At 39.6% G+C, this 12430-nt stretch overlaps 1 pseudogene; it reads right to left on the reverse strand.

The window, feature by feature from the left end:
• Window positions 1-5713: 5713 nt before the first annotated feature.
• On the reverse strand, window positions 5714-6615 carry LOC128629605 (general transcription factor II-I repeat domain-containing protein 2A-like; annotated as a pseudogene).
• Between the last annotated feature and the right edge of the window lie 5815 nt (window positions 6616-12430).

A 12430-nucleotide genomic window follows, 5' to 3' on the forward strand; every position in this document is an offset into this window, starting at 1 on the left:
TGCATTGTTATTAGCATATGTACTGTATGATTTAGTAAAATAATCATTAGCCATTACGTTGTGAAGCTCGGTGCAGTAGCTGATGTGAAAGTACATTTTATGTGGTGGCGAGGTGGAAATATGATCCATACGTATTATGAATGAGATAAGAATGATCTGAGACAACTTCAGACTGTGGAAGTGTTACAATATTTTCTATATTTAATCCGTACATATGAGGTCAAGAGTGTGACCACCATTATGAGTAGGTCCGATTACGTTCTGATTAATCCCTACTGAATCGGAGATGGACACAACCGCTGTTCTCAGAGGGTCTTCCAGGTTATCAAAATGAATATTAAAGTCTCCGACGATTAATGCTTTATCTACAGACACAACCAGGTTTGAGATAAAGTCTGCAAATTCACTAAGAAATTCAGTATATGGCCCTGGGGGTCTGTAAATAATAATTAGAGGAATTAACTTTTTTTTTTGTGGCTACATAAGTTATACTGGTATAATTTCAAAAGAATTAAATTTATGCTTAAGTTTTTGTGTGACGACTAGATTTTGACCATGGATGAGACCAACACCTCCTCCTCTACCAGTTGAACGAGGCTGGTACATAACTGTATCCAGGAGGACTAGCTTCATTTAAAGCTATGTACTCGTTTGGTTTAATCCAAGTTTCTGTTAAACACATTAAATTACATTCCTGATCAGTAATGATGTCGTTAACAATAAGAGCCTTAGACGCAAGAGATCTAATGTTTAATAGTCCTAGCTTCAGATTAAAGGTGCTGGCTGTGCATTCAGTATGATCTAATTTTAGGTTAATTAGGTTACTAAAACAAACATTCTGAAATTGTCTATGTATTTGTATAGCTCAGGGAACAGACACAGTCTCTATAGTATGTACTACAGGTGTTGGACTATTAATTGAACATTGCTTATGATGAACGTTGTTATTGTAGAGGATGTGCTTACGGTAGACAGTCACTTGGTGTGTAGCGTCTTGGAGATGTTGTCAAACAGCAGTTCCGCTCCGAGGCTGCTGGGGTGCAGGCCATCAGGACAAAACAACCTAGGACGCTCCCAGAACAGATTCCAGTTATTGACTAACAGCAGATTCTGTTCATTACACTGTGAGGGAAATTATTAATTTTTACTTTGAAATAGTTTTGTTCTTGTTCTGTTTCATTCTCATGTGAGGATAACGACTCAGAAGGCCATGTGATGTCACTGAGATCAGAATGTTTATCTGCTTACAGAGACACAACATGTTCTTCTGTTCAAGGTTCGTCTAAACATCATCTAAGATCCTAAAACAAAGCCTGTTTGAACTGCCTCAAACTGCTTCTTATCGGTACACAGAATGATGTCATGCTCTGAGTTTCATATATATAGTAGTGGTTTCGTACAAGGACTTCAGAGCGCTTTCATTATTCTATCCTGCTTTATTCTATCCTGTATTAACCATCTGAGAGAGGGGGCGCCGCTGCAGGGGTCCCGGCTCAGGAGTATGGGGGCGCTTGCAGGTCTTTAGTTTATTTATCGAAAACATTGGATTTGGTGGCACAAGGATCGCCAGCACGTTTGCGTGCCATGGCTCGAGCTGCTCTTTTAGTGCAGATCACTGGGAAAATTGCTCTCACACATTGATCTTACACTCATCACACCAGGTCACTTCTATTTTGAATTAGATCCACATGCAACACGACAGCTCATCAAAGAACAGGATATGAAGTTATTCTATGTGTCACCCAAAATTTAAATATTAAACCTATTAGTGTGTCTAATACACCAACTGTAGTGTTGTATTGCCTAATTAATTCTGTGGAGCCAGTCACTGAGAACACTCACGATTGCCTAGCCGAAATTCATATTTCCTCGAACCAAAGTTTGAACTTTTTAGACGTTCCATCTGGAAGATTTTGTGAGCACCCTGTTCTGCCCAATTGGCCGAATTAAAAGCTATCACTACAGAGTGCGAACTGGTTATGGGTAGAATTGCTAATATATATACTGACTCTGATTATGCCCATGGATTGTGTCATCTGTTTGGAGCTGTTTGAATGCAGTGAGGTTTTAGTAAAAGTGCTGGAACACCACTTTAACATACCGAGCAAATAGTTTAATTGAATTCTGATTGTACCTACTGCACTTCTCACTGTATGAATTTCAGATCACATGGTTTTAACCAGTGCGTGAGGGGGAAGTTATGGGAAAAGATAAAATAGCAAGAGGACTGGTCTCTGTACTTACAGGCAATTATGGATTATTATTATTATTTTTTTAAACTTACAGGCAATGGTGAATAATAACCTGAGTGTGAAATTTATGCTCAAAACAATGTCAGAAAGGGAAAATCAGTATCGATAGGGCTCGTATCAATGCCAGAAGGGCCGTTTAAGCACCTGGTGATAGACAGGTTTAGCAGATGGAGGGAGGCAATGCCATCAGCAGACTAAACTGCTGGAACAATGATTCAATTTTTAACCAGAGAGGTAATTCCTGCATACCATCTCAGATTAGCTCTGACAACGGCTCAGCGTTCGTTTAAAAAACAGTGTTACAGTAACTGTGATTAAATTAAAATTTTGATGTGTTTATCACCCTCAGTCACAGGGAATAGTGGAAAAGGTAAGTGGTACCTTTAAGGCTAAGCTTAACGCAATTTGTGCTGACTCTGAACTCTTTTCGGTAGATGCTCTACCTCCTGCACTAATGAGCTATCGCATACAGACTAACAGAAATATGCATCTAACACCGCATGAAATGCCTACGGGTCGACCCATGTCTGTGTCATACCTGAGAGGTCCTTATGAAGAACTGCCGCTGAAGTAATTACAGATGGAACTAAGAGCATATATGCAATAACTAACTGCTATGTATGAAGCTATCTATTCACAGGACCAGAGCTGGGGACTGAGAGAGGAGACAGAAGTTCCTTGTCCTGTGACTGCTGGAGAACAGGTGTACCTAGGGGTGTTCCAGCCCAGAAGGGAAGGGCCATACAAAGTGAGCACCTAGATTAAGACCTAGGAGAAAGGAGGATCAGCTGATCAAAGGGGACGATCCAGTGGTTGACATTGCAGAAGAAAGAACAAGACAAGACATGGATGGAGCTCAAATCTTCTTTAATTCCAGACTGCTGGGACTACGGCTGCTCTTAACACCATACAGACTTCATATAAATCCATAATGAACTTTTTCACAATATCTGTTGTTACCCAGATGAGGATGGGTTCCCTTCTGAGTCGGGTTCCTCTCAAGGTTTCTTCCTCTTAAAACATCTTAGGGAGTTTTTCCTTGCCACCGTCGCCACTCAGTGGCTTGCTCAGTTGGGATAAATTCACACCTTTAATATCTGTATACCGTGTTGATATTTCTGTAAAGCTGCTTTGAGACAATGACTATTGTAAAAAGCGCTATACAAATAAAATTGAATTGAATTGAAGACATGAGAGAGGGTCTAAATGAAGATAAGGGAGAATGGCAGTCTCAGGCGATGGCAAAGAAGAAGGTCTGTCAGGGGTCGTACCAACAGAGCAGGAGGAAAGAAGGGCTCCTGCTGCTGAGAGCAGTTCTGACGAGACTGATACACCTGCTGAAGGAGAAAGTGGCCCAAGCAGACGTTCCTTACAGGACAACTTGTCCATAATTGACTTTTCAGCCCTTGACTAGTCTCCAAAACAGTACTGAACTAGAACTGAATGAGACAATCAGTGAGCCAGATTGGACCTTCGATCGGCTGCAACAGGATGGAACAGATTCCAGTTCCTCAAGTGAGGACGAAGAAGCAGCTTGATGAGCCATGCCATGGGTGTAAGTACTAGCTTGACCTCTCCCCAAGGGTCGTCCCCGCGATATGCAAAGTATCTGGGTCGAAGACAAACATTGTTAACACATCCCCTGAGAAAGGATGTGATGGAGTTTTTATTTTTTTCCATTTTTCTATTTTTAAATTTTCACATTTTCTATTACAATATAATCAAGTGTGATTAAGAGACAGGGTGATCACTGTCATGATTAATCAAACTGAGAAAATTTGATTCGTATTCATGTTTATTAGTCTATACTTGTATCAGCTATATGTGCTTAATCAACTGTGTACTCTACATCACGATGACAACCACGGGCAAGTGCTGAACCAAACGCATCCTCACGCTTACAAACAATGTCTTGATTTTTGTGGGTAGGGAAAGAGAGAGAGAATTTTTTACTCCTTTCTAGCCAATGGGAGATGTTTGTTTCTGGTCTCCAGAGAGAGTGGTTTCAGGATTTGGTCATTGGTAGAAGGCTGACGTGGTCATACATTGATCACTAGTGAGATTACTCTCTCTAGCTAGATGGGGCTTAGTAAGCCCCAGAGGGGGAGAATATATGGAAAATATCTGAAGTGCAAACAATATGTGTAACTGACATTTGGATATGCTAATGAAGTGAATTCAATATGTAACCAACATTTAGAATTATTACTTGAGCATTATCGTATAATCAATATTGGTTAAAAAACATCATCTATATGTATAATCAACGGTTAGAAGCATAATCTAAATCCATAGAACAATGTTTGATCAGGTTCTATTCTGAGTGGATTTGAGTTGAATGAACTCTGTGTTTCAGTGCACAACAATTGTTCTTCTGTATTAGCTGGCACCTGTCTCCACAGCAATAAAAATTGGCAGTAGATATTCGCATGCGTGAGTAAATAACTTTGAGGCAGGTACAAATTAGGGAGTTAGGAGAGGGCCTCGGGAAAGGAGGTAGATATCAGCGGGGACAACCGATAGAGACAGACAGATGCTCATTGAGCCCTAAGAAGGGAGTCAAGGTCAAGACACACAAGCCTGTGTGAAACCTTTTTTTTAAAAAAAGAAACCTTGTCCTCATGAAACCTTTTCAAGAAAAACAACTAACTGCGCATGTTCCACAAATTTAAGATAACGCATAGACATGAATATTTAATTGTGGCAAAAGAGGATTGGTCTATTTCAACGAGGAAAAGCAAAACCCCACCTACAGAGACTATGCTGTGGAGATAGGTATATAAAGACATGTTTGTGTATGCATAATTCAGACACTCTGCAGACTGTCACACTTTATTGATTTTCAATAAAGTTTATTTACTTTTTGACATCTACTAAACTCTCGGTCTCTGAAGTTTTTGACCTAGGCTAAAAGGTTGATTTTATTCACGACACTCGCAGGCCACGATGGGTTCTAAAATTTGACAGAGGGGCCGGGCCAGGAACAGACGGATGGAGTGTTTGTGTGAACTAATATAAATGACATGTAAAAGCCATTACATGAAAGGATTTGGCCTTTAACAGGTAGCAAAGCATGAATATGCAAGGCTCATTGTACAAATTGTTTTCCAAATGCATTAATTTGATAACACAGTAGAGAAACTCGCGTCCAGTTTCAGTGGGAACAGTGTTGTTGATCTCCCTTTTTTGCCAGTGCATCAAACTCTGGAGTTAGTTTTGTTATGGCAATTCTCAGGATAGATCCAAGGTGTTGGTCAGTTACCTGGATCTGTGAGGGGCTTTGTCGATGTTCATGACGCTGAATGTCTGCTCACATACGTAGGTCGAGCCAAACCACGTCAGCATCTTCTGTGCCGTCCTCCGGAGGTTTGGAAATGTCTCTTCATTAAGTGAAGCATAAAAGTCATTCAGTTTAAGAGGGTTGAACTTCTCCTTTAAGACTGAGTCAGACTGAAGATCGATCAGTTCCAATTGCAGCTCCTGTGGTGCTGTTTCAGGGTCTTGTGACAAGGGACAGGACACCAGCTGAACCGACGGCAGAATTCTCTTAGCAGGTCGCCCAGTGATCTGTATTTCTTCACGTTTCGGGACGCCTCTTTCTGCATGGCTAGTGTGGGGGAATGAGAGAGAGATTTGTTTGAAATTTGACTGGAGAACAAAGTCAGCTTGGATTTGAAGGCTCTAACATTTGTGTACATGTCGTGCACAAACTGATCTTTCTCCTGTAGCTTGATGTTCAGCTCGTTCGTGTGTGAAAATATGTCCACAGCAAACGCAAAGTCACAAAGCCAGTTGTTGTCGCTTAGCTCAGAAAATTTGTCGGATTTCCCCGTTAACTCCAAAAATGCGATAATTTCCTCTTTGAGCTCCCACACTTGTTGAAGCACTTTGCCCAAACTTAACCAGCGGACCCGATAGTGGTAGAGGAGTCCTGGTGATCCGCATCAGTTTCCTCCAGGAACGTAAGAAACTGACGATGCTGAAGTCCCCTTTCTCGTATAAAGTTAACAAGTTTTATGACTGGATTCACGACATGTTTAAGCTGCAATATAGACTTACACAGAGATTCCTGATGAATGATGCAGTGAAGGAAAATAACACCCTGGTCAGGGTTTTCCTCCTTCACCTTGTCCTGGATTCTTTTCAACAGCCCAGTGTTTTTTCCAGTTAAATTTGCCGATCCATCCGTGGTGACATTAGCAAGTTTACTCCAAGGTATCTTCATTCTCTCGATGACAGCAGACACCTGGTTATACAAGTCCTCTCCCCGCCTTTTTCCTTTCAGGGACTCCATGGTCAAAAACTCCTCCATTATCTCAAAACTGTCGTTAATCCCTCGGATAAAATTAGGAGCTGAGCAGTGTCTTTTATGCTGTTACTTTCATCAAGTGGTAGTGAATATAACTTAAAAGACTCCGCCTTTTTGTTCAATTCGCTGGCGATATCTTCGTCAATTAGTTCCACACGGCGAGTCACAGTCCTGTGTGATGAACTGATTTTTTCAAAATTTAATTTGCTCTCCGGACACAGGAGACCTGCTGTCTCTACCATGCATTCTTTCAAAAACTCGCCTTCGGAGAAAGGCTTGCTAGCCTTTGGTAATTTGAATGCCAGCAAAAAACTTGCCTTGGTACTTCACTCTTGAATCGCAGTTTGTCTGTGAAAATTTTTTGCTGAGTCTGTAAATTGTCCGTCAACCTCTGAGCCGTAGCCGCCCGTTCTTGCGTTGACTGCTTGCTAGCGTAGTTGGCACGCTTCGTGGCAAAGTGACGGCTGATATTGTATTCTTTGAAAACCGCAACAGTTTCTTGGCATATCAGGCATACAACCGTTGATCGGACTTCAGTGGAAAAATATTTTGTTGTCCACTCCTTATTAAACACTCGGCACTCACTGTCCACTTTTCTTTTCTTTGGTCCACTCATTTTTACAGAAGGGCTCAAAGGGCAAAGCGAAAAAGTGAAGTAGAGAGTAATACACCACACTGAGGTTTAATAATATAATTTGGACAAGTTCGGATTAAAGCCGGATTAAAAAGCCCAACAGGCCGTATATGGCCCTCAGGCTGTAGTTTGCCCATGCCTGGTCTAAACATACATGCATCGACAGCTCTGTGTCAATAACACGATTTCCTACCACAAAAACGTAGGCGACTGCAAGCAAATATGACTCATTTGATCTACAGCTACTGTGCAGCTAGAAAGTTTAACATTTACAGTTTTCTGTATTTCTCCTTACGTTTGACCTGAAACCTGATCAGATTTTCATCCAAGTCCTTAAACTAGGTAAAAGAGAACCCGGTTAACAACAGATGCAAAAAAAAACAGTAGTTTTTACAGTTATTTATTAAGCAAAAATGATCCAGCGTTAAATATCTTTGTAGGAAAAGGAATGTGAAGTCTAGGAGTACGAGTTCATTTAAATGGGGCTGATTGAAGTCAGGCGTTTCAATCAAGGGAATGGCAATTAGGCCCGCCCATGTTTCAAGAACATTAACTTGGGTCTTCACCATCAAAGTCTGGTCTTCACCACACAGGTTTATGGAAGTGTGCCCTGCCTCGATCAAAGGACATTCCTGAGGACCTCAGAAAAAGAGAGTTGTCAATGCTCACCGGCTTGGAAAGGATTACAGAGCCATTTCTAAAGAGTTTGGCTTCCACCAATCCACTGTGAGGTAAATGACATACAGATGCAGGAAATTCAGCACCACTGTTACTCTCCCAAGGAGTGGGCGTCCAGCAAAAAAGATCACTCCAAGGGTGTGGTGAATAATATCTCAGTAAGTCATAAAGGACCCCAGGGTAACATCTGAGAACCTACAGGCCACTACTTTCCATAAAAGAACACTGCTGCCTGTCTGAAGTTTGCTCACAACCATGTGGAAATGCCAGGAGCCTACTGGAAGAATGTTCTGTGGACAGATGAGTCCAGAATAGAACTTCTTGCTTTAATTGAAAATCATTGTTCGATACAAACCGAAAATAGCATCCCAACATAAGAACTTCATCCCAACCGTGAAGCATGGGGGTGGCAGCATTATGGTTTGGGGCTGCTTTGGGTCCGAACCAGCTTGCCATTATTGATGGACCTATGAATCCTAGATTGTACCAGGAGAATGTCAGGGTATCTGTCTGTGAACTCAAGCTTAACTGTAAGTGCGCCTTGCAGCAGAGACAACGACCTGAAGCACACAAGTACATCTACAGAGAAATGGTTAAAGCAGAAGAAATTTAACATTTTGGAATGGCCAAGTCAGACCTTAACCCAATAGAAATGTTGTGAAAGGACCTAAAAAGAGCAGTTCATGCAAAGAAGCCTGCCAGCATCGTTGAGTTGAAGCAGGAGAAGTGAGCCAAAATTCCTCAAACCCATTGTGCAGGATTGAGTGAGTCATCGGAAATGTTTGCTTCAAGTTATTGCTGCTCGAAAGTCTCACACCGGTTACTGAAATCAAAAGTTTACATACTTTTTTCAGCAAAGGTGTTTAATGTTGGGTAATTGTGCTCAGTGAATAAATGTGAAAACTATAATGCATTTGTTTAATTGGGTTCTCTTTATCTAGTTTTAGGGCTTGGATGGAAGTTCTGTTCACATTTCAGGTCAAATGAATTTAATTTTATACTTGTTTGTATTCTTTTTTGATTTTGGCTATAAAATCATCATATTTTTATCTTTCATATATTTTCTGGATTGTTCTGGTAAAGTCTTTAAATTGCTGCTCCTGAAATCAAAACTGGTGTTTCAAGATGTTTTTGTATCTGTTATGGCCTCCAATACCATAGTTAAAAAAAAATAAAAAAAATTTAAAGTCACTTCTGGGGAAAAATGATACAATTTTAATGCTTCAGCATGCACTAGACTTGTGTTCGTCCAATTAAATGCTCTCTAGAATGTGTACGAATGTGGGGGTCTTGCTCAACAGTAGCAGCTCATTAGCATCAATGTTCTTCAGAGCTGGGCGTATCCCAAACACTGTTAACTGTTGTGTAACACTTCAACAATGTCACCACTCTTATTTCCTGTTTCAAAAAGAAATTTGTCTTCATACAGAATCAAATCACAGCTCTCAAAGTTGTTTTGTGGGGACTGTAAAGTAAAAAATGAGAGCATTGTTCATCTTCCTTTAAAAGGTACAATAGTTTTATTTATTTATTTATTTTTCACTTGTACAAATAACCTGGGAGATGTGTAAAATATGATAAAAATAATGGATTAAGTTGTGGCCTTAGCAAAAGTGCATCAAGTCACTTAGAAAACCTGTTTAAAAAAAGACTTCTGGTCTGGAAAGCTTGTTTGTGTTTGGATGTGCCTCCTGTCAATCATTTTAGAGACACTCTATGGGCAACCATAGATCCTGGGCTGGAGCTTTGTGAACATGAGCGGGAAACATTCAAATGTCAAAGTTACTATTCCATCAGCTCTGCATGACGTGACATCAATTAAATGTGCTAGACCTCTGCTTCTCTGCACTTCTCCTTACAGTTTAGTCATTATGATGTAGTTCAACGCTACAAAAGGTTTGAGTAAACAGTAATGCCCTTCCTCAAACTGGGTTGCCTTGCAGAATGTTGTCAAGTTGCCTGGTAACTTGTAGATTAAATATCCATGCAGTTAAAAGGACGTTAAACGGTTTTGTCCCTGTGAGCCTTTACTCTTTCAATTTTGACTCCAGCATGAGCCAGTCTAGTGTTTCTGACAACAGCTGAGTACCAGTAACAAGTAACAATAGTCTTTACAACACTGACACTGCAAATCTGCAGTTTGACCAAGCATGTGGCCTGAATGGCTGCGAGTTCAAATCCTGTTTTTTCCCCGAAGATCCATAATCACTAATATCCCTCCAGCTATGTGCTAAATGTTCATCACTTATCAGTTACTTTGAAACAAAAAGGTTCTGCTGAATATATGGTTTGTACAGTATGTAAGATGTACGTAAGTCTTATTTATTTTATTCATTTTAAAGTGCACCTATTATGTTTTAAAAGTTTCAAAAATCAAAGCAAACGACAAACGGAGTTATTAACCCACAAAAGAAGGAACAGATTCTCAAGAACTGAAACGAGTCGTTAGTAATTCCAGACTTACTTCCTGTACTAACCTACATAGATTTGTAATAAAAATCCCTGGTCTCTGAAAGGAGTTTAGAGTGAAACTTTTAGAATGGATCATTTAACGAGTCGTTTTTGACACTGGGTGGGAAAAAAGGTAATGTTGCAATATAAATTATGAGCACATTAAACCCTCACCCTATTTTTTTTTTTTTTTTTTTTTTTTTTAACCTTGGATGCATATAAATCTATTGTACGAGACTTTTAAAACAAAATTAGGCACGTTTCAAAGCCATAATGGGTGCGCTTTAATTTTCTATAAGATCAACTCATACAGTAATGATGGCTTGAAGGGAATTGCAGGTTTATATTCATAGGCTCAAAAAGTATGATGTATTGTTCTTTAATTATTGTAGGGCTGCAACTAATGATTATTTTGATAATTGATTAATCTGATTTTTTTTAACTAAACTTTTTTTCAATTAGATTTTGTTTATTATAATAAAATAACCCCCCAATACCCTCAGGGTATTTGTGTGTGGACTTTTAAAAAAAAATGCAAAAGGCACATATAGTTTTACTAATATAATCTTTAATTTTTACATTTAAACCTTTCAAACATTAGTCATTTGTCTACAGTTTGTCCAGTTTTAAGCAGCAAAACTTTAAATAATACCCAAAATATAAATAATCAAAAACAAAGGTAAAAATTTAGTTTTAGTGCATGGGGGATTTCTCCTCCGAACAAATTCACTCATGGAGAGCTGTTTCTTTCTGAAATAAATAAATTTAAAAAACAGCAATTGAGTATGCAAGAAGCAATTTATATGTAAATTAATATTTTCATTGTTTATAATGATAATTGCTGATGGCAACCATGATTAATATAAGAGATCTAAATAATATATAATTTATACATGTTTTAACCATTTTTTGTTAAATTTCTTTTACACAGACATGCTGTACTTCAGATGTGACAATATAAACCAAATATATCTCAAATATATAATTCATTCTGTTAATTCATTCTGTTAATGTATATAACATAGTAGAGCCGCAGTAGATGGCATTTGAAACACAGATCAAAGTTAACTGTAGCAGACACACAGAGAAACGCAGCAAGCTAACAGGCTTGTTTAAAAGGACAGGAACAATTATACACTAACGCATAAGCATTCGATGAAAACCACTACAGTGACTAAAAAATCTTTTACTGCTGTTGTTATCAACTGCCTTTAGATTGACTGCTTGACTTTGTTCACACCGTGTTTAATTTAACCTGTTTCTGTGGTAGCGCGATTTTAATCCATCAATATGCTGCACAACCTGATGCTCGAGACAAAATACATCTAGTGTGACTGTCCCGAAGTTAGTAAACAAAGCTTTTTACACAATAGCATGGAATTAAACTAGACTACACCATTTTCACATCTTCATATAATGTGGATATACTCAGGTTTTTGCTTACCGTGCTGATGTTCCACCTTCGTCCGTGACACCAACGTGTTTTCGTTTCATGTGCTCGTACCTCACTGTGGTAGTCCCGCGTCACACAAACTCCACTTTGAAGAACATGCACGTTACCATCTTTGCTGCATTTAATGTAAAATGCTCCCACGCCTTAGATGACTTGGGACGCACACTTTTTTTTTTTTTTTTTTACCGCCAGGTTATCTGTTTTGCACCTGTGTTTTCATGAAAGCGACGTCATACATAAACGCCACCCGTGACGTCAGCAGACCAACTAATCGATAATGACATTCATTGCCGAAGGTTTTCATAATTGATTATTATCGATTAGTTGTTGCAGCCGTAAATTATTTTAATCGTAATCACTCAGTACATCGTCTATTTGCAGGTATAGCATGACAAATAATTAACCTTGAAGCGTTCGTCCATCCATCCATCTTCTATACTTCTTATCCTCTTCAGGGTGACGGGGAACCTGGAGCCTATCCCAGGGAACATTGGGCACAAGGCGGGGTACACCCTGGACAGGGTGCCAATCCATCACAGGGCACAATCACACACACCCATTCATACACTATGGATGCTTTGGACATGCCAATCAGCCTACCATGCATGTGTTTGGACTGGGGGAGGAAACCGGAGTACCCGGAGGAAACCCCC

This window comes from Ictalurus punctatus, unplaced genomic scaffold (assembly GCF_001660625.3).
Source record: "Ictalurus punctatus breed USDA103 unplaced genomic scaffold, Coco_2.0 Super-Scaffold_100, whole genome shotgun sequence".
NCBI lineage: Eukaryota > Metazoa > Chordata > Actinopteri > Siluriformes > Ictaluridae > Ictalurus > Ictalurus punctatus.